Source organism: Uloborus diversus, chromosome 2 (genome assembly GCF_026930045.1).
Source record: "Uloborus diversus isolate 005 chromosome 2, Udiv.v.3.1, whole genome shotgun sequence".
Lineage (NCBI taxonomy): Eukaryota > Metazoa > Arthropoda > Arachnida > Araneae > Uloboridae > Uloborus > Uloborus diversus.
This window is the reverse complement of record NC_072732.1, coordinates 65,706,053-65,731,415: the sequence shown is the minus strand read 5'-3', so window position 1 is coordinate 65,731,415 and position 25,363 is coordinate 65,706,053. Positions and strand designations below refer to the sequence as shown.

Below are 25,363 nucleotides of genomic sequence, written 5' to 3'. Positions count from 1 at the left end.
TTTCAAATATTATGCTAAAAATGTGTTTTAAGAGAACAGGAAGGCATGAGAAGGAATAAAGAAAAAAATGGCGGAATTTTCTCTTCCACTCTCGGTTGAAAGGCTAAACGAATGAAAAATGCATTACTTTATGCAAATGGTCTATGCAAAAACTTAATAAATAGTACGTCGCGAAACAGCATTTTTGACGGGGTGAATTTGCAATACAAGCATGAATGGAAATGCTGCGTATGTATATGCGTGTGTCAATGCTCCAAGATGATGGGAATGGAGTAATGCATTTGACTTTTATAATGTTTATATCCGAAAAATATCAAAGTGTGGAAGCAAAAATGTCACTCCAGGGTCATATACTTGTTCTAATTTTTATATTTCTCGACCCCTTTCTAAAGTTTTTTTCGGATATTTCTGTTTATTATTATATTGTCAGAATAGAAGAAATGTAGGACAGAAATTGGTTGATAAACAGCCATTTTCTAAGAGTAGTGGTTTTACACGGTTCGAAACTTTCCTACTACGTGTAGTTATTTATCTTCTCACCGCACACCGATAATGAACGACGAAAAAGTGACTTAAGCAATTAAAAAAAAACAAAGTTATGCAATATTCATTAAATAATGACCAGAGATTGACAATATTTATAAAACTTATCAATTAAATTGTTACTTTGACCTCTTTTATTTATTTACAAATGAGGAAACAAAATGAACACTAACAACATTGAGTTTTAACTTTACTGATTACAAAAAGAGAAGAACGCTGGGGAAGCCCATAAAAGTTTTTTTTTTTTACTCTATATCTTGAAAATTCTTTTAAATATTTGCCAATGCCAAAGTTTTAGATTTTTTTTTTTTTTTGTGAAGTTTTAAAATTTAGGATTGGCTAAACTCAATAGGCACCAAAGAATCATTGGGAGTGGGGAAGGGGGGGTTAAATTTTGGGTTATCAATGATTTATTTCATTTTGAAATTATTTTTTAAACCTCCTATAATTTATGCATACAATTATACATTAGCCAACTTGCGGTGTTTTCCGAGCAAAGAAATGATTTTTGCAAATGGTATGTCAAAGAAGTAAATTAAATTTATCATCTTATATTTCTTTCTGTCCTGTGTTTCTTATATTTGATTATATAGAATTAAATGTATAAAATATATTCTATCATATTTTGTGTAGTACTTTTGAATACAGAGTGTCTAAAAGAAAAAAATTGATCTTCTGGTTTATTTAAAAGATTGACTACCGAAACAGGAAAAATCCTGCAAGACGACTACCACGAAACATCCCCTTTTATCTCAAATAAACATCAGCAAAACTGGGAATTAAATTCGAAACCTTTTGACTCGGATCTTAGTTTATTACTGATTGAGCCACCTTTCGTTTCTTGAGTAAAACCATAAAAATTCCATAGCAATCGGAGCAACTCTATCGCGGAATTCTCCTACTTCGCATCAACTTCGCTATCGTTTTCGGCTCGGCCACGTGACGATTTCATATCGAAATCGGATCCAATTTTGTCCACGTGAACGGCCGAAAACGATAAGGAGAAAAGTTAAATCGTTCACGAATTGCCCTAATTGATGTATTTTCGTGTAGTTTCACGGGGAATCAGCATAAAGATAAAATTTGAAACAAGATTTCCACAGATATTACAAATTTCAGACTCTGTTTCGAAATTAAAACGGATACCTACTACATCAAATAAATATGACGCATTAACTACATAAAAATTTCTCTGCCCTTATAAAACATCTTCTGTCGGAGAAGGGGGGGGGGAGCTCTAAATTACAAGAGCAAACTTTTTCAGATCATGGTGTTTGTGTTAATTGCATCACTTTAATGCACAGTTATTTGTGAACATTACAACAATCTTTCATGTAATCTTTAATATCAGAAAGGGGTTTCTTTTTTAAAAAACCCAATTCAATGCATTAAATTAAAAATTTCCTTTGTATTTTTCCTTTCCTGCTGCATTTGGTAAAAGTGTGAAACATTTTCAAACTCTGCTTCGCTTAAAATGGATTTGTTTACCTCTGTTTCATTTACTTTTTGCGACGAAATGTACTATAAATGCTACAACATCTAAAAAGTACGAAGGGAAAAACTTAACCAAAAATAAAGTAATTTTATTCACCACATGTTAATAAAGGTGTAAATGAGGAGGGCAAAGAATATGACAAATGCATTCATATATTCAAAGCAACGTCTATACATACATTCTTTCATGTTTATAAAGATGAGTTATCGTATCTACAGGAAGTGTATTAAAAATTCAAATATAACTTATAAAAATTCAACTGGGTGAATGTAAGAAGCACGTTGTAATACCTATAGGGAGTGTTTTTATATGTCCGCCTACACAGTTATCATCACAGCTTCCATCTAGAAAAAAAAAATGCTACAAACTTTAATGAATAAAGAAATAAAAGAACTCAAAAGAGAAGTTGAAGAATAATATGTTTTAAGCATGACACGATATGAACATGTTGGAAAAAAGTCGTCTTGTTTTGACAGGTGCTTGAATTAAGAGTTAGCAGTCTTTTAATCTTTTAAGAAGATGCTTTGGCATGAGTTAAATCAGCGATTCTCAACTTTTCGGGCACAGAAAATTTTTACCGGTCCTCATAGATTCTTGGTCGTTTACATTGAAAAAAATTATTACTAATCAATCATAATAATAATAGTAAGGATGCGCCGAGTAATTGGTTGTACTGATTAATCAGCCATAATCGGCCATATTGTCGATTATTTACAATCGGCCAAATTTTGCCGATTAATCGGCGGAAAAAAATATTTTCCGAAATATTTTTTTAAAGCATACCTTCAACAAGAAACTTTGATGAATACATTTGTCAACAATAAACAAAATGTACTTTTCTGCAATCGCTACTATAATATGTAGTATGAAAGTGTACAGTTTAATAACAAAACAACTACCTAGTTTGGAAAGAGCGTAAAACTAAATAAATATTAAAGGATCATTTCCTAAGTTTATGTTATGGATACCCTCACCCCAGCTTTTGATGACACTTTTTTTTTCATCTATTTTGTCCCTTCTAACTATGCAGATGATTGCAGCATACATTTTGCAACTGTCTTTTTAAATTATTAATTTTTGGTTTAACAAAAAATAAATATTATCATTTGAGATTAAAAAAAAATATGTACACACTTTATTATTATTATTATTATTATTATAATTTTACAAACTGATGTTTGAAGTAATGTTATTTTAATTTATTTTCTTTTTTCTATTTTGAATACACATTTTGCTTGTGTCGATACTTTTCTCCTTCAAAATAGGGCTTTTAGATAACTTTATAATTTTTAATAAGAATAAAAGTCTTAGATTAAATAGTTACTTAAAATTAAAAAATATATTTATTTAAATTAAAAATGTTCCTAAATTAGAAACTGTTTTGGGAACATTAGGAAAGTGGAGAAAAATAAAGCGTCTCTCAGTAATAATCTATCTAGCTATTTTTCAAGTAGATATTTTAAGAGGAAAAATATGATGGAGAAATTGGTATCATAAAAATAATCATTATGATCGTTAATCGGCCCTGCCGATTGATTGTCCGATTACCCACAGCCGATTAATCAGTAATTGACCAATTTGCTTATCGGCACATCCCTAATAATATCCTATGTATTTTAAGGAAATTTCGTTATTTATTTTCGAAATTTCCTGATTTCTCACAAATGTTGATTTATTTATTTATAATTTTGACAATAAGTACTTCCTTTAACATTTAAATAGTTTTATGACAGCCTTTTAATACCAGTTTTTGTTTATTTATTATGATTAGTGTTACTTTGTAAAAAAAAGGTGGGGGGGGGGGTGCTCCAACGACTTACAAAATATTTCACAAGTTTTTAATGGTCACTGGTCTATCTGTTTTTCGTTCTGTGCAAAAAAAAAAAAAAAAGGCTAATAACCTCTCTGATCCGCGAAATGATCTCAAAAGCATTTTCCGGTCCGTAGGTCAAAAAACGTTAAGAAACCCTGCCTTAAGTCACTGAATCGTTTGACTTTTTTTCTTTTTAACTTCCCGTGCATACTAAATTTCAAAACGAATTTACAAATTGAAAAGATTATATTTTCTAGATCAAAATAAAAGAGCTGGAAAAAGGGCAATTCTTTTAAACAGGTATTTGGAATTAGAAATCAGAATTTTAGGATGATGTGTTCTTTTATTTTTCATAAACATTTGGATCGGGGTGTTTTGTCTTGCTTACGGACAGACCTTCTTGGCCAACCAAAATTAAAGCATTTTTCCCATTACGTAATGGAGATACTTTTATAGAATGACTTTGTTGAACGCGATGTAACCGATTCATCATTATGTATTAAACACAATTATTAATTTTTATTTAAATTGGAGTGGAGTTTTTTCCTTGGACACAATATTTTTCTACTTTATAGCTAGCTAGCTTCATATGAGGAAGCAATGTATTTTTTTTAAGGAAGGAAACATTTTTGACTGCTTATCATGAAAAATCAATGAATTCCACATATTCCATTATTATACCTTTTGATAGTAATTATTTTTTTTTTCAATCTCTCGTTGAACTCTTTAATGATTTTATAAAAAGTTGTATCTTTGTGGTTAGGTTAAATCAAAATATTAACTTACTTTTTTATCAGTTTTTGCTTTCAAACAAAGCAAAAACTGATTCTTATGCTTACAAAAATTATTTAATTTTGATTTGTATATAATTTTTGCAATTTGGTTGTTTATTGTCCTCCGATCAACACCTTACTCTCCTCTAGCTTGATAGCAACAGTAGTTGGGGAGGGGAGGGGATACTTGATCCTTCTTCAGTTTTCAATATTTTCTCTGCTGCAAATTATCGTTTTTTTTTTTTTTTTTTTTTTTTTTTTAAGTACGTGAACAAAGGTAACTTTTCCCTCTATCTGACAGTGTTTTTTTAGTTGAAATGAAACAGATAATTTTGGTAAAATAATTTTTTTTCAAAAATTTCATAAAGGGATCATGTATCCCCACATCAAGGGATACATGATCCTTCATGGGGGATACTTGATCCCACTGAGAACGTACATAGAATTTTCATTAGTTCGGCAATTCATTTATGGATTTTAGTTTTCTACATAATATTTAAAAAAAAAATCTAATTTTCTTTATTAGATTGTAATAATGTGAACACAAAATAACATAGTTTCAAATTTTAATAGACATTTGTAAAACAAATGTACACAACTTTCATGAACTTATGATGCTTTTGATCAGTTACTTATTATCCAATACAGTTGTGAACAATACCATATTTTATAAATAAAACGAGCAATTTTTTTAAAGTAGCGTAATAAAGCTAAAATTACAATAAATAAAAAAAAATAGGATGACAAGTACGAAAATCATCTTATTTGCTTCTTGTCTTGCAATAATAAAATTAATAGTTTCATCATTTGCATTAATTTTTAAAAAGAGGGAAGAAAAATGTTTCAGTGTACTCATAAAAAAGAAAGCCTAGCTTATATGTTTTCAAAACCTGAAAAGTCAAATGCAAACAATTCGTTTGTTGTAGTTCTTTAAGTTCCGCTCAACCCAACTGGATGTGTGCAGCTTAACACATTATGAAAATTTTTCAGGAAAACTAGATTGATTAAGCATATTACCTTTTCATTTTAAAGAAAACTTATTTCAAACTCTAGAAATCCATTTTTGCATTATATCCGCTAATGGGTCAACATAATGGGCAACTGACTTTTTTGTTATAAATCTAACTATTGCAAAATCATTTATTTTTTCTTTCCAACAAAGATTTGACATCTAGTTCAACTTGTTCAAGCTCATTTAGCTGATCAGTACATAATTTATCAGTAGAGTTAGTTTATGTTTAGATGTTTGAGGTGTTATGTGGGTTACAAGTACGAACTGATATTTCAATTGTTTAGCATATTTACAGCAGTGATTGTTTAAATCTATCACTCAAACTATGATAAATTTTATTACGTTAGCATGGTTTTGAATGTTTCACGTTGATGTCAACTAAGTAAACAACATTTATATTGTTTTCATTGTGTTTATATTGTCATATGAAGACTTGATCCCTGGGATCATGTATCCGTCTACACGACGGATCAAGTATCCCTAATATGCGATTTTTACAAACATATTTGTTCTATTATTAACAATCTCTTGGAATTTACTAAAAATATGTCTCAATTGTTTATGACTGTCTATACTTTAACATTATACTTCGGAATTTTTTAAAAGTTGTATTGAACGGATAATGTAAACTTCGGAATGCTTTCCTTAAAAAAAGTTTCTCTTGTCACAATCAGACGATCATTTATTGAGCTAAAACAAAATGGCTGAAAAAAACAAATGTTGCCAGTTTTTATGTACAAGTATAACTTTGATATAATTGTCAGGTTTCAAATCTCTACTTAATGATTTTGGTACATTTTTGGCTACGGAATCATGTATCCCTAGGGAGGGATTAAGTATCTCTAGTCTCCCCTATTCCATAATTCCGTCAGTAAAGTAGAACTTCAAGGGATAAGTTAAGAGGACGTGAAAAGAAAAGAATACTCTTAATACTACACACGCCTCAAAAAGTTAAGGTACAACCGTTTTTTTTTTTTTTTTTTTTTTGCGTCTAATTTGCAAATGAATGGATGTAGAAACAAAAATTTGGAAGATATGTGCATTAAATGGTATTTTATTGAATGCCTCGTAGAAATTTGTATAAGTGTATTGCAAAACCGATTTATAACAAAAAAAAAAAAAAAAAGCAATCTTTGCGGCAAAGTCCATTTTTGAAGAAAACAGAACATCACAGTGTTATGTAGTAAAATGTCATAGAAACAATACAAAAATGGGTTCTAATAAGGAATGTGTCCCCACTAACTTGAATTTATTGGCGGCATCGATTTTCCATGCTGTTGATTAAGTTGTCGGACATCGGAATAGGAAGCAAAGACCAGACACAGAGTAAGTGTTGTTCCAGCTCGTGTAACGACCTAGGAGGAGGAATTAAAGCATCAACCTCTATGCCAAAATAGTCCTGAAGATGTTCTGTTGAATTCAGGTCTTCAGATCGAGCTGGCCATTCCATTCGCCTAAAACCGTGATCCTCAAGATACTCCTCAACAATCCGAGCTCGGTGAGGTAGTGAATTGGAGTCCATCAGAATGAAGTCATTACCAAAAGCACCAGCATATGGGCGGACATGTGGATCAAGGATCCCATCCCGATATCTCAGAACACATGCAGGTCAGTGTGTCCACCGAGCGAGATCCCTGCCCAAACCATAATTCCACCACCTCTTAAACTGTGGTCCTTCAACAGTGTTGGATTGATGTTATCTATTGTACTGTTCTCTCCAGATCAGTAGACGCCCTGAATCATTTTCCAATGTAAATCGGGACTCGTCTGTGATCACCACAGAAGCCCATTTCTGATGGGTACAGGAAACATGCTCTCTTGCGTAGCCTAAGCGAATCCTTCTCTGTTGTCCGTCGAGGGAACACACACAACTGGTCATCTTGCATAGACACCCATATTGTGAAGACGATTTCGCACAGTAGTAGCAGAGAATCTTCTTCTTCAGAGATTCTTCTTTCTGATGCTATAAAGTGGTCTGCAACGAGCTGTGTCCCAGCAATGGTTCTTCTCCTTCGGGCCGAAAGAACTAGAAAACGGTCTTCTACAGGTATTGTAGCTCGTGGTCGGCCTGTAACAGGTCTTCTGGACACAGAATTTTCGGATTGGTATCGATCCTAAAGTCGCTGAACAACACTACGTGAGACATTGAGACGTCTAGCAGCATCAGCTTGCGACAATCCCATTTCCAGCCATCTAACTGCCCTCCACCTTAACGAATCGGGTAAAAGAAGTCTCTGAGACATTTTCTAAATTCTTTTGATTATTGTCATCGAAACCGCCAACAACAGTTGAAAATCAACACAACTTACACACAAAAGTAAGATAGCTTTTTTCGCATTTTTTTTCCTCACTCTTAAAAATATGCTCTTTTCTATACAATAAAAGTAGTAGCCTTTTTTTTTCATAAATGTAAAGATCGTTATTATCATTCATGCAAACTATGCATTTTATTGTTACTGTCATTTTTTTTATGGTGAGCTTCGAAAAACAAGTTGTGCCTTAACTTTTTGAGGCCAGTGTATTACAGTGAGCCATGCAATTTTGAAATGCTTGACGTACGCGCATTTTCGCAACACATTATAAAAGTGTGCGCATGTGTTAGATCTGCGGAAGATAACCAGTAGCGCAGCCAGAAAAGGTGGAGGTTTCTGGGGGGGGGGGGATCAGAATTGTCTTAATATGTATGTAAAGTTGTGTATTAGGATGGGCAATTTGTGTTAAAGATTGGGTTCGAGAGGGTTTTTGAAGCCAAACTTCCATTCTACTTACGCCACTGCTTAGCACACAATAGCATTGAGTTGTGATGCGATTTAAAGTAGGTATACTATAAAAATGAGCAGCAAAATTATACAGAGAACTTTCGCTCTATGAGTTATAATTAGACCAAAACTCAGCCAAATAACGCGAAATATATATTGTGTTAAAGGTGAAGGTACAGGTGACCATATCACTGTATCAATATTTTTATTACGTGATTAATATAAATATCATGTTACGTTAATGTTTCTTATTATCCTCATGATAATAATCATAAAATGTTATTATCTCCCTGGTGTCGAAGAACTGACTGGGATTTGGACTTAAGCCTGAAAATGGCTTCAGACCACAGAACATGATGATTTGAACTTTGAATGCCAAATATCTAAAGATAACAAAGCATTACTACAAAAATAAGTAAGTGCTTTTGTTGTTTTGAAACACTGATAACTCGTCCTAGTTGTTTATGGTCGAAAAAAATTAAATCCATTACAGGTCTGGAAGCACTTCCGACTAAGAAGTTGAAATAATAAAAGAACATTCTAGGAAATTCGAGGTCAAGACTATCGTATTCCAACCTAAGACAAGAAGAAGAAATCTGATAGTCATCTGTGGGGGATATTCAAACACTTCATCATCCTTTCATCATAAATAGCCATCTAAGAAACTATCATCAGTAATGTTTTTTTTCCGCACTATCAAACAGGACAAAATTGTTGATGCCTACCCTATTTACCGTGGCCAAGATTTCGCAGAAATTTCGTTCCTGAAGAGGCATGCAAGTGCATCCACCCTTTCCTTCCCAGGTGTGTTGGGCGGGTGGGGCGACCGCCCGGGTTAATTGCGGGGTCGGCAGGGGCGGCGGTTGTCTTAATGTGCATCCCGGGACACGCCAAAAGGTGAACTGCGCGCGTGCAGTACCGGCTCTTATAACCCCGATTGCCCACGTAGGCTAAGCACAGCTGCATGCAAATCGACTGGAGTTGAATTGTGGATAGACTTCGGAGAGGAGCGGGTTGAATATATCGCTCGCTAACTTTCTTCGGAGAAATTTAAACTGAAAAATCCTGAAGGGAAAAAACTCCAAAACAGTCCCTCTTTCTTTAAATACTATTTGTTCTAGAGACACATAAAAAGTGTCAATTTATTCCGAATAAAGTACAGGATAAAATGTCAATTATAAATTTTTGTCAAGAACTAAAGTGTGCATCAAATTATTCTCTCAACAAACTTTGTATTGGTTGTTTTGGTGATTGCTTTAAAACAAGTAGGGCAATATTCATCTCATTCTGTTTAAAAGCTTTTTTTCCCCATATATTATCTAAACTACTACACTCATTCTTTTTTTTTTAAATGCATATAACTTAAATCCAAGCTATGAATAAAATCACGTTAGAATGGCTGAAATTATAAATTCAGTATCCATTTTAAAATTAATAATGAAATTAATGTCTGAAAAAAAAATTTCTGAAACAAGCTGCTGAACAATTTTTCAGGAAAAAATTGTTCTGTTGAACATTTAATGTAACTATCCAAAATGTTAGCAAAAATATTCAATCGGTTTTTGCCGTCATTTCAGGGATCGTATACCATTTCTGATTGCCTACAGTTCAACCTCTTGAGCAAAAGTAAGAACTCTTAACCTAAAAACAATGTACTTATTCGTAGGGACTTACTTAAAACTTACGTAATTATAGATTAAAATCAATGGCCTTTCTCTTTAAACAACTTGATGTTTGAGTTCCATGCGCTAGTAAACTATAATGCTTATTAATATCTCTTTGGTGTGAAAAATTTCGATTTCAATGGTCATAATACAATCAACCAAATTTGATCTTTATAGTTATTTTTTAAAAGATTTAAAAATTAATTAATGAATAAATATGTTAATAACAATACGTCTTACTGCTAATTTTCCGATATGCATTTTGTCCTAAAAAGTAGTGTGGTTTATGAGGATAAAAATTACCACATCTGTTGAACAGTCATTAAGAAAGAATTTTCCCTAAGTTTTCCATAGTGCCATAAATGCAGTCATCTAAACAACATAGCATAAATTTTTCCCGTAAATCACGGCTTCAGAAGTGAAATAGATCAAATAACGCTTAATTTCAATAAGCTGGTACGGTTTGATGAATGCATTTCAAACTCTGGGTCTTTTTGATTGCCGAATACTGCAAAGCAAACTATTTAAACGGAGGAGGAAAATTAATTCTTCGCTTAAAATCAAAATGCATAATTCAAATCGTTTGAGTTTCTCAGTTCATTACTTGGTAACCATTGCGAATCATTGAACCAGACAATTTCTGAAACAAAATTAAATATGCCCAAAACTATGAATAAATTGCCTGAAACGAATTATTTGAAGCTGCTTAAAATTGGCAGAAATCTTTAATCGAATTCATGTACAAAATTTTAATATATTTTAAATATAAGAGTTGTACATTCTTTTCATGGCAAAACTTACTTGCTTTTTCGCAAGAAGGATATGTGAAAACATTTAAATTATTTGTATATTTGAACACTGCATCATGAATAGGTGTCCTTAGAGAAATATTGATTAACATTATTAAGAAACTTTACAAACATCCTAAACATTCATTGAATGAAGGCGAAGAATTTAAAATTAAGATTAAATAAATTTGAAGTACAGAATCAGTTCCGATTCGCTTCATCAATTTAAAATATTGAACTGCATATTTGTGAAACAAAATTGATTATAATTGTTTAATTTATATTATTTTTATTAAACTTATTTTTCCTGCTGTCGCACAACGCATAATTTATTCAAATATTTTGAAAATGAAGCATTGGTAAAAAATATCGCAAATTACAAATCCGTAAAAGATGTTGAATCCGAATTTCAAAATAAAGTAGAAAATGTAAAATTTATTCACGATTAATCAAATTTTCTCACTTTCAAACATTAAGAGATGCATTTCCAAACAGTGAGCTTATGCTGGACGCATTGATAGATAGATAGATAGTAGATGACAAGGTAAGAAAAATAAAAGTGAATTAGTTCAGATTAACAGTAATCAGTTTTTAAAAAAATTGTGAAAATGTTTTAGGCTAAGCTGCAAAAAACAAATGCAAGTAATATATTAATATTACTTAGACTTTAGGCTTTGAAGTTTCCTCTTGTCCTGTTAAGGCTCCTTTTTGTCCCTTAAGCTCTCTCATGCCTTTTTGAAACTCCCCCCCCCCTCCCCCAAGTTCTCAATGCTAATGAACGCTAGTACTTTTCAATGCAGAAAAAGGCGAATAATTTTTTAATACTATTGAACACGAATAATCTTGTGAAAAAGCCTTTTTTTTTTTGCTTTGCTTTTCTGAATTTCATGAAGTTAGCTTTTCGCATTTAAATAGGCTTCATAAAGTGCAGGGGAAATCTTGTTGATGCTGTGGTGTTAACATGACTTCATGGCATGGGGGAATGCTTATGTGAAGGATAATAATAATGGTAATAAATTAATATTAATAAAAATAACACTTTATAATAATAATAATAATAATGATAGTAATAATAATTATCATATAAAAGTAATAATAATAATAGTGAGAACAATAATAAAAATAAAAATAAAACAACAACAATAAAAAATAATCTATATATATATATATAAAAATGGATGTATGTTTGTGGGTGTGTGGGTATGTGTGTATGTTCCTTATACAAATCCACAGTTTTCATCGGATTTCTTCCAAATTTGGCACAAAGGTAAATTGTTGCTCAGGAATTCATATAGGCGGGTTTTTGGAATTTTAAAAACACCCAAAGTGGTCTAATTTCATATTTTGAGTCATAAAATTGCTCTTTTCTGCACGAACTAATTTTTGTATAGTTATGAATTTAGTCTAAATTTAGCCCGTAAAAAACTGCCCTAGATGAAGTTTCTTCAAAGATTGACTTTAATCGTTAAATTTGTGAACCTTGGTTCAAAGCAAATGAAAACGGTTATCAACATATAACCACCAGGAGCTATTTTAAATGCAATCAACACAAAACGTATCCTAAACGATGGCCGTTAATGCCGTTTAGTGATGAGCGTTGAAGCATGTTTGGCGAGAAAGCCATAGATATAATAAATGATGCTGTAACATCGTTTCTTAAACTGCTACCTACGAGGCCCCAGGGATCCATTGATGCTACTCATAGTGCTACTTAATTTAAATGCTACCGTTGAATTATAATTTTTAAATATTGTTTAATTATAAATCTACAACAGTAAGGCTTCGTGTAATTTTTGATCAGTGTTTATCCCGTTAATAGCAAGAAAATACAAACATGAGTAAGGTAATAGTATTGCATTCAAAATTGACGTACAATCTTCGACTGTTTCAACATTAGACTACTTTTATTAAAACCAAATCTATTTCATCCTTGCAACAGAAATTTTATTTAATGTTCTATGATCCTTATCAAACCAATTTTTAATTTTCTTTATACTATTGCTTGATTTACGTCGAATTTTTAAGTAATTCGATTCAACTTCGGTATTTGTGAACCTTGGTTCAAAGCAAATGAAAATGGTTAACAACATATAACCACCAGGAGATATTTTAAATGCAATCAACACAAAAAGTATCCTCAACAATGGCTGTTAATGTCGATTAGCGACAAACGTATAGCATGTTTCTCAAGAAAGCCGAACAAAAAGAAATGCTGTCTTTCAGTAGTTCTTAAATTGCACCCTGCAAAGACACAGGGATGCATTGAAATCAGCATCGGTGGTTCTTCTTCAATTTGCTTGCGAATTTCGCTAATAAGTTTTCAAGTAATAATACCGTAACTGTAAACGAAATTTTGATCTGTATTTTCTATACATAAACAGCACAGAAAATACCAAAATGAGGTAGGTATTATCGAAGTACAGTCTTCAACAGTTTACAACTAGAATACTAAATTGATATTAAAACGACATCATTGCATCGGAAATATAATTTAGTATTGTATTATCCTTAAACAAATCAATATGTATATGCTATTTATACTATTCCATGATTTACCCAATTCAGTTCACCTAAGTTTCACAGAAATCGCTCCAGGTTATCAGAGACCAGGGGTAAAAATACTAATATGTCTAATGAATTGCAAAATAATCATTTTTGTGCATAGTAGCGTAGATTGAATTTATCTTTCATGGGGGAGGGGGATAGTCATAGGGTTCATTACATGTACATAAACTATCATGCTAGAATTGCTAATGTGTGGTAGAGTAAAAGGCTGTGCACCTTTAGACTCGAAACCACACGAAAATTTAATACGGCGGAATTCATAGTTTTAGAAGGGTAAAAGTTTAAAGTTTGAAAAATGTAAAGAAATATTAATTTACATTTAAACTTTTAAAATGCATAAAATGTCTCCATTTTTTACGTGAACAAATTTCATAATCGTTTAAAATTTTATATTACTTTAACGCTCGAAGCAATAGTACATCTGAAGGATCATCTTCGCTGACTAGCAATAATTTTAAACCAGTTAGCGGGCATGAGGCAACTTTTGACACGAAGAGATTGCTACTGAAATGGGCATGATGAAATATTACGCCACATTATAAAGTTTTTTCGTTTTAGTCTTCATCGTGAAATTAGTTGAGCAAAGCTCCAATTCCAGTTACAAGACTATCAGTTCGATAACTTTTATTGTAAACAATCGAAAAATATTACTGTTTGTAACTACCACTAAGTAATTCAACCGTCATTGAAAAAATGCTGTAAGATAAAAATGGATACGTATCAGTGTTATAGAAGCAACTCTGTTAACAGTGGAGGGATAAGATGAAACAATTTGTATCTCACGTATATCCGCTAATCGCAATACATCATTCTTTAAACTTCAAGAAATTAAAATCTCCAGTGAGACTTAAGTTCTGTATCACGATCAATAAGTCAGAAGGGCAGGCGATTAAATACTTTAAATGCATGTGAAATTTACCTATTTCCCATATAGATAATTTTATGTTGCATGCTTAAGGTTGGGTTCATTCAAAAATGTATTTCATTTTGCTGTTGGACGGGGGACTAAAAATTGTATTTAGGAGCAAGATTTGAGTTAATTTTAAGAATTAGAAAATTTTAAATAATTTAACTTTTTAGTTCTTGGATTACGTTTCTAAACGTGGAAATACATTTCCTTCGTTTTGAAGCTGCGGATATGGGGAACAGAATGTGCAACAAGCTTTTGTAAAACATAAACAAAAGAATTGTCTATTATACAGTTGTAAGTTTCTTTCTTTTAATTTCTTGGCCTGCAAATAATCAAAAAAAAAAAAAAAAAAAAAAAACACGTCGCGGATAGTGACCAAAATGTCCACGCCTTTTTCTTTTTCTATAAGGCAGTTCAATTGACGGGTTTTATATAGTTCGTTCCATAAGTTCGCGTCCACGTACTCCATTTTTAATGCTTTATGTATCTGAAAATAATAACTGTAACTGTTTCTATGGCAACTATTATTCAGTGGAACCATTCCTACCCCTAATGACGACTGTGTCTCTGCAAATTAAAATTTCGATATTCTCAAAGGAATACTTCAGAGCAGCAAACTTAAATAAGTGATCTTACGACCTGCATCAGTTTGAGTTACCATGTACAAAATTTAAGGCAAAAGTGTGAGGTTTTAAAAATTTGAAATAAAATTTTAATCTAGACAAATTTTGAATCGTTACAAGACACCAATATTAATATCTAACTGTCATTTTTACCAACGAAAATAGAAATTTGACATAAATATAGGAAATAAAATGTAGTTGTCGTACGTCTTTTTATGCAATTTACACTTATCTATTATTACTCCACGGCATGCTACTAAATCGCAACGGAAAGGGCAAACAGACACATTTTGTGAATTTATCTATACTAAGTGAACGTTTTCTACGGAATGTGCTTACATTCCTAAACACTTACAAAAAATTATAAAATGAGTCTACCTAACACGTGAAACCTTGAAAGTAAAAACACCGTCAATTATCCGTAAAACGAAATGTTAACGGCTATTAATAACAAAGACAAAGACCGAATTCCTTATTTTCTGAACAGTGGACTATCTGTTTAGCTTTTGGGCCATTGAGGATGATTTTCATATCTGAAAATATTGTAACGGTGGCATATTTTGCATATATTTGTAACTAATAAAATCATTGAATTTATTCACGACTCTTTCTAGGAAAACACCCCAAGATTTTTTTTCCTAGAATAAAATGTATGTGAAGAGTACTATAGCATGCTTTAATGTCTTGAGGTATACAAAACCGTCAAAGGCAGCACAACGGTTTTCGTATTCGAAGAACCACGCAAAAGGTTGTCCCACAAGATATGCAAGACAATCATTGTCTCTGCATTAAGACATTGGATGTACCGCACGTCTGATTCAACCGCAGACAACGTGCCAGTGGACCCTAAAGAACCAAAGAATATCGTTGACAGAACCCCGATAACATGTCTCATGCTTTTTCGTTTTTACTTGATGCTATTTTTCCTGCAAATGCTCAACTTTCTGTGCTATTTACAGTCTTTTGAAAATTTGAGCCTAGAGTGGTGTGAATGCAGTTTTTTACTCTCATTTAGATAGAATTCATCCATTTAATTATCTAAATGATGTGTTGCATTGAGAAGCATCCGAGCAACGCCGGGTAATAAGCTAGTAATAATAATAATAAAACAATCATAATAATAAAATAATAATCATAATGAAAAAAATAATAGTAAAATAATAATAATAATAATAATAATAGCAATAACAATAATGATAACTTAATAACTTGATTAAAAGAAGTAAAAAGTCGAAATTGAGATGTTTTTTGCTCTTTGGTGCCACGGCCACCCTAGCGTCCTTGCGAGTGACCCACTTGGGTTGAGGGGCGGAACTATTCCCACGCCACCTAGTATTCACTCCTTTGGTGCCCGTTCCAAGGAGAGAAGACCAGAGATGGTTGAAAGGGAGGATCGTGAGAAAAATGGGTGGAAAGCCTGTTCGTCGTCTAGATTTCCAAATTGGCGAAATTTCAGTTCAGTGCTTCCCTTTCCATTTCAATGCGTTTGAGTTTGACTTTTTCAAAAATAAAAGTAATGAACTAGTTAAGAACTGGACCTCAGATGATGCAAAAGAGAGAATAGAGAGATTTGAGCTCACCAGAAGCTGTTTTTTTCTGTATTAAAAGATGAAATAAAAAAGATAAATGCTGCGAGCTCTATTTTATATGCGGTATTTGCCATCATAAATTGAAGATAGTAGTTATGATGATGGGCTAGGCAAGTTATGAGATATTTAAGTAACAACAGCTGAGTGAGATTTCATAAGATAGCTAGATGTTTAAATTAGATTTTTTTCAAAGAAGACATTAAAAAGACAAAAATGAGGAAATAACTATCTTGAGAAAAGATCCAAAAGACATTGAAGAGACAAAGATGAGAAAATAACTATCTTGAGAAAAGATCCAAAAGACATTGAAGAGACAAAGATGAGAAAATAACCATCTTGAGAAAAGAGCCAAAAGACACAGAAGAAACAAAAAGGAGAAAATAACCGTCTTGTGAAAAGATCCAATAGTGAGACATTTAAGAGACAAAAATGAGAAATTAACCACCTTGGATAAAGATCCAAAACAGATTGAAGAGACCTAAATCAGAAACTAACCATCTTAGAAGAGGATCCAGAAGTTTACTTATGATAAATACAAACCAAAATTGAAACAAAAATTTTAATTTACACAATATTATCTGTAAAAAAACAACAGTACATTTTCAAATATATATATATTTTTAATGTAAATGTTTCCACACATGCCCGATATATGTCCATATACAGGAATCGTACTCAGTTAAATATAGCTTGGCAATTGTAAACTTTCATTTGAAGCAATCCGTTAATTTGAAGTGTCTCCAAACTGCAATAAAGAAATTTTTCTCACTTTTTTGAATAAACATAAAAATGTATCGTAGTACAACATCACAACTGCCAGTGTTATCAAAGCTCTAACTTAAATCTCTGAACTTTTCATATGCTAATTTTTTAAAAATAAATGCAATTATTTGTTAATGAAACTGATCAAAATTTAGTGTCACTTTCTAAATTAATAGATTAAATAATTTCCGTAGACACGTTTTGGGAATTTAAAATCAATATCGCTGTAAAAATTCTTTTTACCTAGTTTATTTCTTACTAGTGGCACTCGCACGGTTTTGCCCGTAGTAGAAAATTAAAAGCTCTTTTGGTTCGCCTGTATATTTACAAATAATGTATGATGAATTTCTCGCCAATTGACTTGCCCATGTTACGGTTTCACTTTATGATAAGTTGGTAATTTACTCGTCCATCTTATGATAATTTTGCTCAAGAAAAATGTTCTTAAAATTGGAATAGAAAAAGAACAAAATCGAATTTTCGAAAAATCTCTTCGAGGTGCACAGCCCCATGCTACAAACTAATTCGGTGCCAAAATTCATAGAAATCGGCCGAGCGGTCTAGGCGCTATGCGCGTCACAAAGATCCTGACAGACAGATCCGGACAGAGAGAGATCCAGACAGAGAGACTTTTAGCTTTATTATTAGTAAAGAATACAATAACAAAATTTTTGTATTTAACCTTGTAGATAGCAATCATTACAAATAAACGCTTTGTTGACAACGAGAAGCAAAAGTGAAATCAATAAGTATGTTTTCAAAAAGTTATTTAGTTTAGAACAATTAGGGGGCTTACAAATGAGCTAAATAAATGAATGAAATAAAATACAAATAAAAAAGGCTTGAAAAATTTCTTCGTTCGTTTTTTTCTCTCTCTCTCTTTTATTCCTGTATTAACTTTGACTCCCTATAACACAAATAAATATTTTTGTTTTGGAATGAGGTTTAGTTTTCTTTATTCGTCACTTTTCCATAAACTTTTTCTTTCATATTCTGTTTTGTGTCATCACTAAGTCATTTTTCATCTTTACTAATAATAAAGCTGAAAGTCTCTCTGTCCGGAGGATGTCTGGATGTCTGTAGGATATCTGTAGGGTGTCTGTAGGATGTCTGTGACGCGCATAGCGCCTAGACCGTTCGGCCGATTTTCATGAAATTTGGCACAAAGTTAGTATGTAGAATGGGGGTGTGCACCTCGAAGCGATTTTTCGAAAATTCGATTTTGTTCTTTTTCTATTCCAATTTTAAGAAAAAAATATCATAAGATGGACGAATAAATGACGAAATTATCATAACGTGGAACCGTAACATGGGCACAAGCCAATTGGCGAGATACGAAATTATCATAACGAGGAACCGTAACGTGGGCACAAGCCAATTGGAGAGAAAATTCACTACACATCATTTGTAAATATACAGGCGAACCAAAAGACCTTTTAATTTGCTATTACGGGCGAAGCCGTGCGGGTACCACTAGTCATGAATAAGAGAACATATTTCTCGTTTTGCAGAGTACTGCCATTCACAACTGCTATTGCGATAAAACTCTTTGAGTTCATGTTTCTAACTGTTTTACTTTGAATTCATTAACCTTTAATTGTTAGTAGGAAACACTTTTACCTCAAGTATGCATAAATTTGATAGTTAATTGTTATAAAAAATTAGATCGATAATGTATTCCGTCAGATACAGATATATCAATTTTTATGATCGGTTATTGTGCAATAAAATGTTCAAAAGATGCCAAACAGGAATAATTTTTTCAGTAGTATCAAATACGTGTCAACAAAGTTGATTAATCAGGAATTTTATTGCGTATGATTCATTAAGTGGTTTTCGAAAAATGTCTTGAAAATATTGTGTTCAAAAGCACATAATTGTTCTCGTGTAGTTTGTCTCATAAGAATTAAGTTTAGCTGCATATTTTGAAGTTTGCATCACTACATGCAATTCTGAATAATAATGGGGTTGTTTCCTTCAGTCAAAAGTTCTACTTTTAGTCACTGAAATTGATAGAAGAAGCAAAAAAAAAAAAAAGAAAGAAAGAACTAAAACATAGAGCCAGAAAAGTTTTTATTTTTCCCAATAGTTATTCTTTATTTAATTTTTTCTTACATCAGATTTTGGAGCTAAGGCGTGGTCTTTTTGGCGTGAGAAGTGATGTACTTGGCACGCTACTCCACTGGTGCCCTGAATATTTACGCATTGTTTAAAAAAGGTTGCCTTTAAACATTAATATTAACAGCAATCATAATGAGAATTTTGAATGAAGGCTTTTCTGAAGTAAACATGAAATTCATTAGTATTTTATTGCGCTATACTATTTTTATCTTTATCTAATGCCAAAATATTGCGCTCTGCGCTGATGGCATCAGTGAATGGCATTTCAAAACTTGTGATGAAAAAAGCATGAAAAATAAAATTGAACCTGCGCGCCGATTGAAATAAATTTTTAAAAATACTAAACTTTGTCAACTAATTTAAACAATGGTTAAAACTTATGTTTTCAAGCATGCTCCTTTCAGAAAAAAAAAAAAATACATTTAAAATTTTGGACAAATAACGCAATTTACATTAAATTTTTTTATTAATAATAATGCGTTCAAATATTTATAAGAAGTATTTATTTTAAAAAAAAAGATCTTTTATCATTATACGATGACGAACTCCAAGCATGCTGAAGATTTTTACTGAACTATGGAAAAAATGTTTTGTACAAAGTTCGGAATAGTATTTTCAAGCAGGTATTGAATATATATATATATATGCTAAAATTACGATCGTGACATTGTTCTTATAGTTCTTATTTACCTAGTGAAAGGCGAGAATTTGGTCCCTTCCCGCAATTTCACGGAAATTTTCACTCACCACTCCGAGCAACATTAAACTTTCATCGACACCTGGCAAAAAGCCACAATTCTCGTAAAAACCATCTCGCCGCCTGCTTCCCTCTATTCCGAAAAGGAGGGGCGAGTCCGTGCGCGCGCGCGCCGGGCCCTCTAATTAGGAGGGCCCGGTGGGGGTGAGCGGAGACCGAACGACTTTATCTAGGCAAGAAGGGGCCCGGTTCATTCGGCACCGCGCAATTAAGGAACCCCCGGATGTTCTGCCGCGCTTTTAACGCCTAGAAAACCACTTTTCTCACTGATGGTTTTCGATGATGCTTGGGATATGCAATTTCGGTTTTTCGCTGCGTGGCGTGAAGAACGAAAAAAGAAAAACACGAGAGTATTACACTTTTTTATTACTCACTCTCCCTCATTTCTCGACCTCTATAATATTATTATTATGATTATTATGATTATCAAGTACCGCGTGGTGCCTCGCTCACCCCTTCGATATTGCGGAATTATTTAGTCCGTCACCTTTTTTTCATCGTCGTTATTATTATTTATTTATTTATTACTTAAACGCGGAACTACCATTTACTTTTTCTTTCATTCAGTTTTTTTCTTCTTCTTTTTTTAGGATTGTTTTTTAATTCTTCCAGCACCCCAGACGATTAAGCGAATACGCGCTCGGCATGCATGCATGAGAAATTTTAATGGATACGAGTCAACAGGTGCCAAATACTCAAAATGGGCTGGAAAAAATATGGAAGCGAGAGTGTAGCTATTCCCAGCGTGCAAGGCAGGGGAAATATATTTACGGTACGTTGGCTTTATCTTTCTCTTGTAATGAGTTTTTCGGCAATGAAAGTGATGCACATACACACCCCTATGCACATACAGCTGTATGTACGTTTCTATGTATGTATGTATGTATGTGTGTGTGTATGTATGTATGAATGTTTATGTGTGTCTATGCATGTATGAATGAATGTATATGTGTGTGTATGTATGTATGTATATAAATATGTAATGTATGTTGAAAATAATAAGTTATCCATAGAAATCATTAGAACTAGCTTGAGTTAGGGAATAATACCAGACATTTAACCGAAGCACGTTTCATATTTGACACAAGATAAGTTCACATTTGTTTAGTTTTAGATTAAAATTGCTATATTGCACTTATAAAATCAAATTCGTTTCATTCAAAGTGTGAAACAAAACATGAAATTTTATTTTTGATTATTTAGGATAACCTAATTATTAAAACTATAATTAAGCTAAAATATGCTACGAAAACTAACAGGTTTTATACTATACTCGTGAGAAACTTTTGTTTTGCAAAGGGAAAAACAAATTCCATACTGCCTTTTCTTTGAGCGCTAAAATCATTTGATGTTTAAAAAAAGTTCTAACTGGCATTTTGCTTATCTGCATGTTTAAGCTATGAACAAAATACCTACTATGTTTCACTATCTGTCCACAGATTTTATTCAAGCGTATGGAACAGAGTAAAGAATCTCTGAACCTTCTGACATTTATTTCCAATTTTTGGTGCACAAATTTTATTTCTAATGTTTTCTAAAGTAATATTTTTTGATGAAAGAGTTTGACTTTCGTTTCTAGAAGTCAAAAGTAATTCATCATTTTTGCCATATCAAAAGCCAACCAAAGTAATCAAATATATATATTCTTTTCATTATTCTATCTTCTTACATATTTTACGTAAACGCTTTCTTTGATTACATCTTAAAACAAGATGTATCTGCTTTATCAAAAGTTACGTGTTTTTTGAACTGTTCAAAAGTGAGAAAAAGTTTGAATCAAGTGAAGTAACATAGCCTTAAAGTGTTTTAAGAGAGGTTTTTCGATATTTTCCCCCTTTTTCTTACCGAAGACGATAATTTTTTAAGGTTATTATTACCGCTCCAAACAAGTAAACCAACGACTGAGTCACGTTTTCTCGACTTCAAAAGTCCAACTTCAGTTTTATACCACTTAAGGCATTGCGTATTTATTATTTCGTATTAAATGATGCTTTCACGTCTCAGTTTTTGTGTTTTTATTTATTTATTTTTGGTTAAGGTCACTGGTTTACCTTTTTTTTTCATTTTGTCGTATCTAAACGACTAAAAATATGAAAATATGATGCATATATTTCTAACCAAAAATATACTACTTAACTTGCAAAAGAAAAGTCAAAAAATTTCATTCTAGATCAAGAAAGTTTCATTTTGAAAAGTTTCGTGCTGGAAAGTTTTCATAAAATGTTTGATCTGGATGCCTGAAGCACATCTTCATATAAATAATAGCCGATGATTAAGTAACCCGCGTGTTTCAGCTATGAAACTCGCGCCATGGCATGATCATTTGATAATGTTTAACGAGCAGGAAAAGGTTTTATTTGCGACAAGTCTGAACTTGATCCGGTCACTTCACTGTTTTCATGGTAAGACTGTCATTTCCAGGGGAATGACGAAACGAAAAAACGGTCAACAATAAACGCTATCTACTGGAGTTTAAGGTTAATCCACTAGAGTTAGGGTTAAAATTTCAGCTATCGAAATATCGCCAAACAGGCAATGCCTTCGTTCAAATGTAGAAGAGTAGAAGCAATTTTCCCCCGTCATACCTTGACGGGCGACTTTCTAGTTAATAATATTAGCGCTCTTTTTTCTTTTAAGTGCGAAAATATTTAGTAGATGCAGCAATACATGAAAAGAGAAAAAAATGTCATTTTCTCTTGACGTTTGTGCGTCAATCAATTCTTGTGTGCAATGAACTAAACTAGATTAACTACCATTGCCTGCAAAGCATTATTTATTGCAGCAAAAGCAACCGTTCAGGGAAATCGAAGAAAAGTGTAACACTGCGAAGTACCCGATTGGCAGCTAAATGGATCAAATAGTGACTAATCACACTTTTTCCGGAGTGAAAACTCTCGTCTTCACACTTTTCAAAATTTTACGCTTTTTTTTACAAATAGTGTCACAGTTTTTGATTTAAAATCAGTTTTTAAAGATCTAGAAGAAAAAAAATAGGTATAAATGAAAAAGGCGCATAATCAAAGCATTAACAACTATTTTTTACACGTTCAACCCTACCGACGCAAATGTAAGAGCTTTAAGGTTCTGAGTTTTGTGAGCATTCTCGAATTGCTTATTGTTTTTATTTGAAAGTTGAATGACGTCCGTCTTGTGAGTTTATTTTTCAGTGCTTATAATGCAGCACCCAATTATTTATAGACGACCTTTTAGACTTTACACAATCCTTTTTACGTGAAAACAGTATAGAGCACACAACATCCAGCATCCGGCATTCATTTAAATTTTGACGTCTTGAATTCAAATTGTGGTTAAGATAAAAGCCATTAGTAGAAGCAAAAAACCCAACGAGTCGGGTCCTGTCGCAATTCGTGATTGCGAAAAACATATTTTGAATTCAAGACCTTATAATTTTTTTTTAACTGTTATAATATGTTCAATAATAGTTTTATACTAAGAACAATAATTGAACTTTTAACTTCAACGGACCTTTTAAATAAAAAAAGCATCTTGTACATCTCGAGCATTAATGCAATTACATCACTCTTGTGCGGTATACAACGGGGCGACCACACCGTACCAATCCCATAGAGTAAAACGGATTTTCTTTCACAGGGTAAGTTTGGTGGCCCAAAACCTCACTCAGCTTACGGCTGTATTTACTGTTATACGGTATATGTATGCAGGCATTTGAATAAAAAAATATTTTACGCGATGATTGTCTGTGCGTGTTATTTATAATATTATAAATTGAATTAAGTTTACAAAATGCTTTTGAAGTACTGCTTTGGCAAACCAAATAATTATTTTTTCTTTTATTTGACCTTTTATACCTGAGAAAATTCCACCTTACTAGAAATCAAGAAATATAACAAGAAAAAATAATATACGGAGGAAGAGGAAAACGACATAGAACCGATATTTTGCAATGTATAAATGATGAGTTTCTACACTAAAATAAACAGGGATGAATCAGTGATTTGTGGAAAAGACGTAAAACTGAAAAATGTAAAATAAAGAATGCCTATAAACAATGCTTTACTGCAATGTGTTGATCAAGTTATATCAAACATGCTGACTGCTGATAAATAATAAGCAATATTCTTAGGAGAAAACTCGAGACAACATGTCCAAATCCATGATTTCCTTGATGCATTAACTTACTCAAAAGTTCAATAAATGAAAATTTACCAACAAAAAGAACCTTAAAGTGAACGAAAAGTATTTTCCCATGCCATCATTTACAAAGCAAACAAAATAAACCTTTATGAGGAAAAATGAAAAAAAAAAGAAAGAAAAAAAGCTTGAAAACAGCGGTGTTTTCTCAAACCTCACACCTAAATGCTAAGCCAGAAATGACTGCCAGAAATAAATATTTAATTCCTAGGCAATGTTTTTTTTCCCACGGAGAATATGCAAGAGATTTAGGTGTCTAGCGCTAAAGCCTAATGACGGCCATTAATTTGATTAAGTACTCAATTCATAGCATTCGTCGGGTAAATTGTTTTTAAAGATCTCCAATACGTGTGGGGGGGAATCCATTTGTTAGAGTCATATGATCGGCTCAACGTCGTTAGTGAAAATTAAAATCATTCCTGAGCTCAGTGTGCGATGGATGCATGCGTGAGTACACCCGGGCGCATTTGCAAAATTTCGACGGAATTCCGCTTTGGCGACTAGGGTTGCCGTCGGCTAATCTGTCGCCAAGAAGAAGCCAGCGGATTGATGACACTCAGTAATTTGAAGTTTTAGTCATTGAGAATGTTATTTTTTGGTGGATTATATGTTTGTTTGTAAAAAAATAAATCGGCAGTTTAAAGGTTCATACCCATAATCCTGTTTCGATTATCTACAGAGCAAATGTCACCTCTTTTGTTAAAAAAAAACTAAATAAATAAAGGAAGGAAAAGGCTGCAATATAAATTATGATTAGTTGCTTAGTGCTTTCGAGTGGATTCACATCAAAAATTTTAGACAAGATTATCTTAAGTTTCGAATTTTTCATTTTATTTTGTAGAATGCTGTAATTTAAACTAATTGCAAATTTTGATCTCAAAGCCTTGGGCTAATAATTATTGTAAAAACTGTGCTTGAAACGCATTTTCCTCCACAAAAATTTTTACACAAATTCTGTTCTCTTAGTACCCTATAGTTATTCAACAATATAGCCTTTTTTAACTTATAACACTATT

At 32.5% G+C, this 25,363-nt stretch overlaps 1 protein-coding gene across 1 annotated transcript in view; it reads left to right on the top strand.

The window, feature by feature from the left end:
- The window catches only part of LOC129235208 (transcription factor Sox-3-like), a 207,631-nt gene extending 186,716 nt beyond the window's left edge, over positions 1-20,915 (top strand). The window contains exon 2 of the mRNA XM_054868915.1: positions 20,787-20,915. The gene's annotated coding sequence lies outside the window, so the exon portion shown is untranslated. The remainder of the gene's footprint in view (positions 1-20,786) is intronic.
- The last annotated feature ends 4,448 nt before the right edge of the window (positions 20,916-25,363 follow it).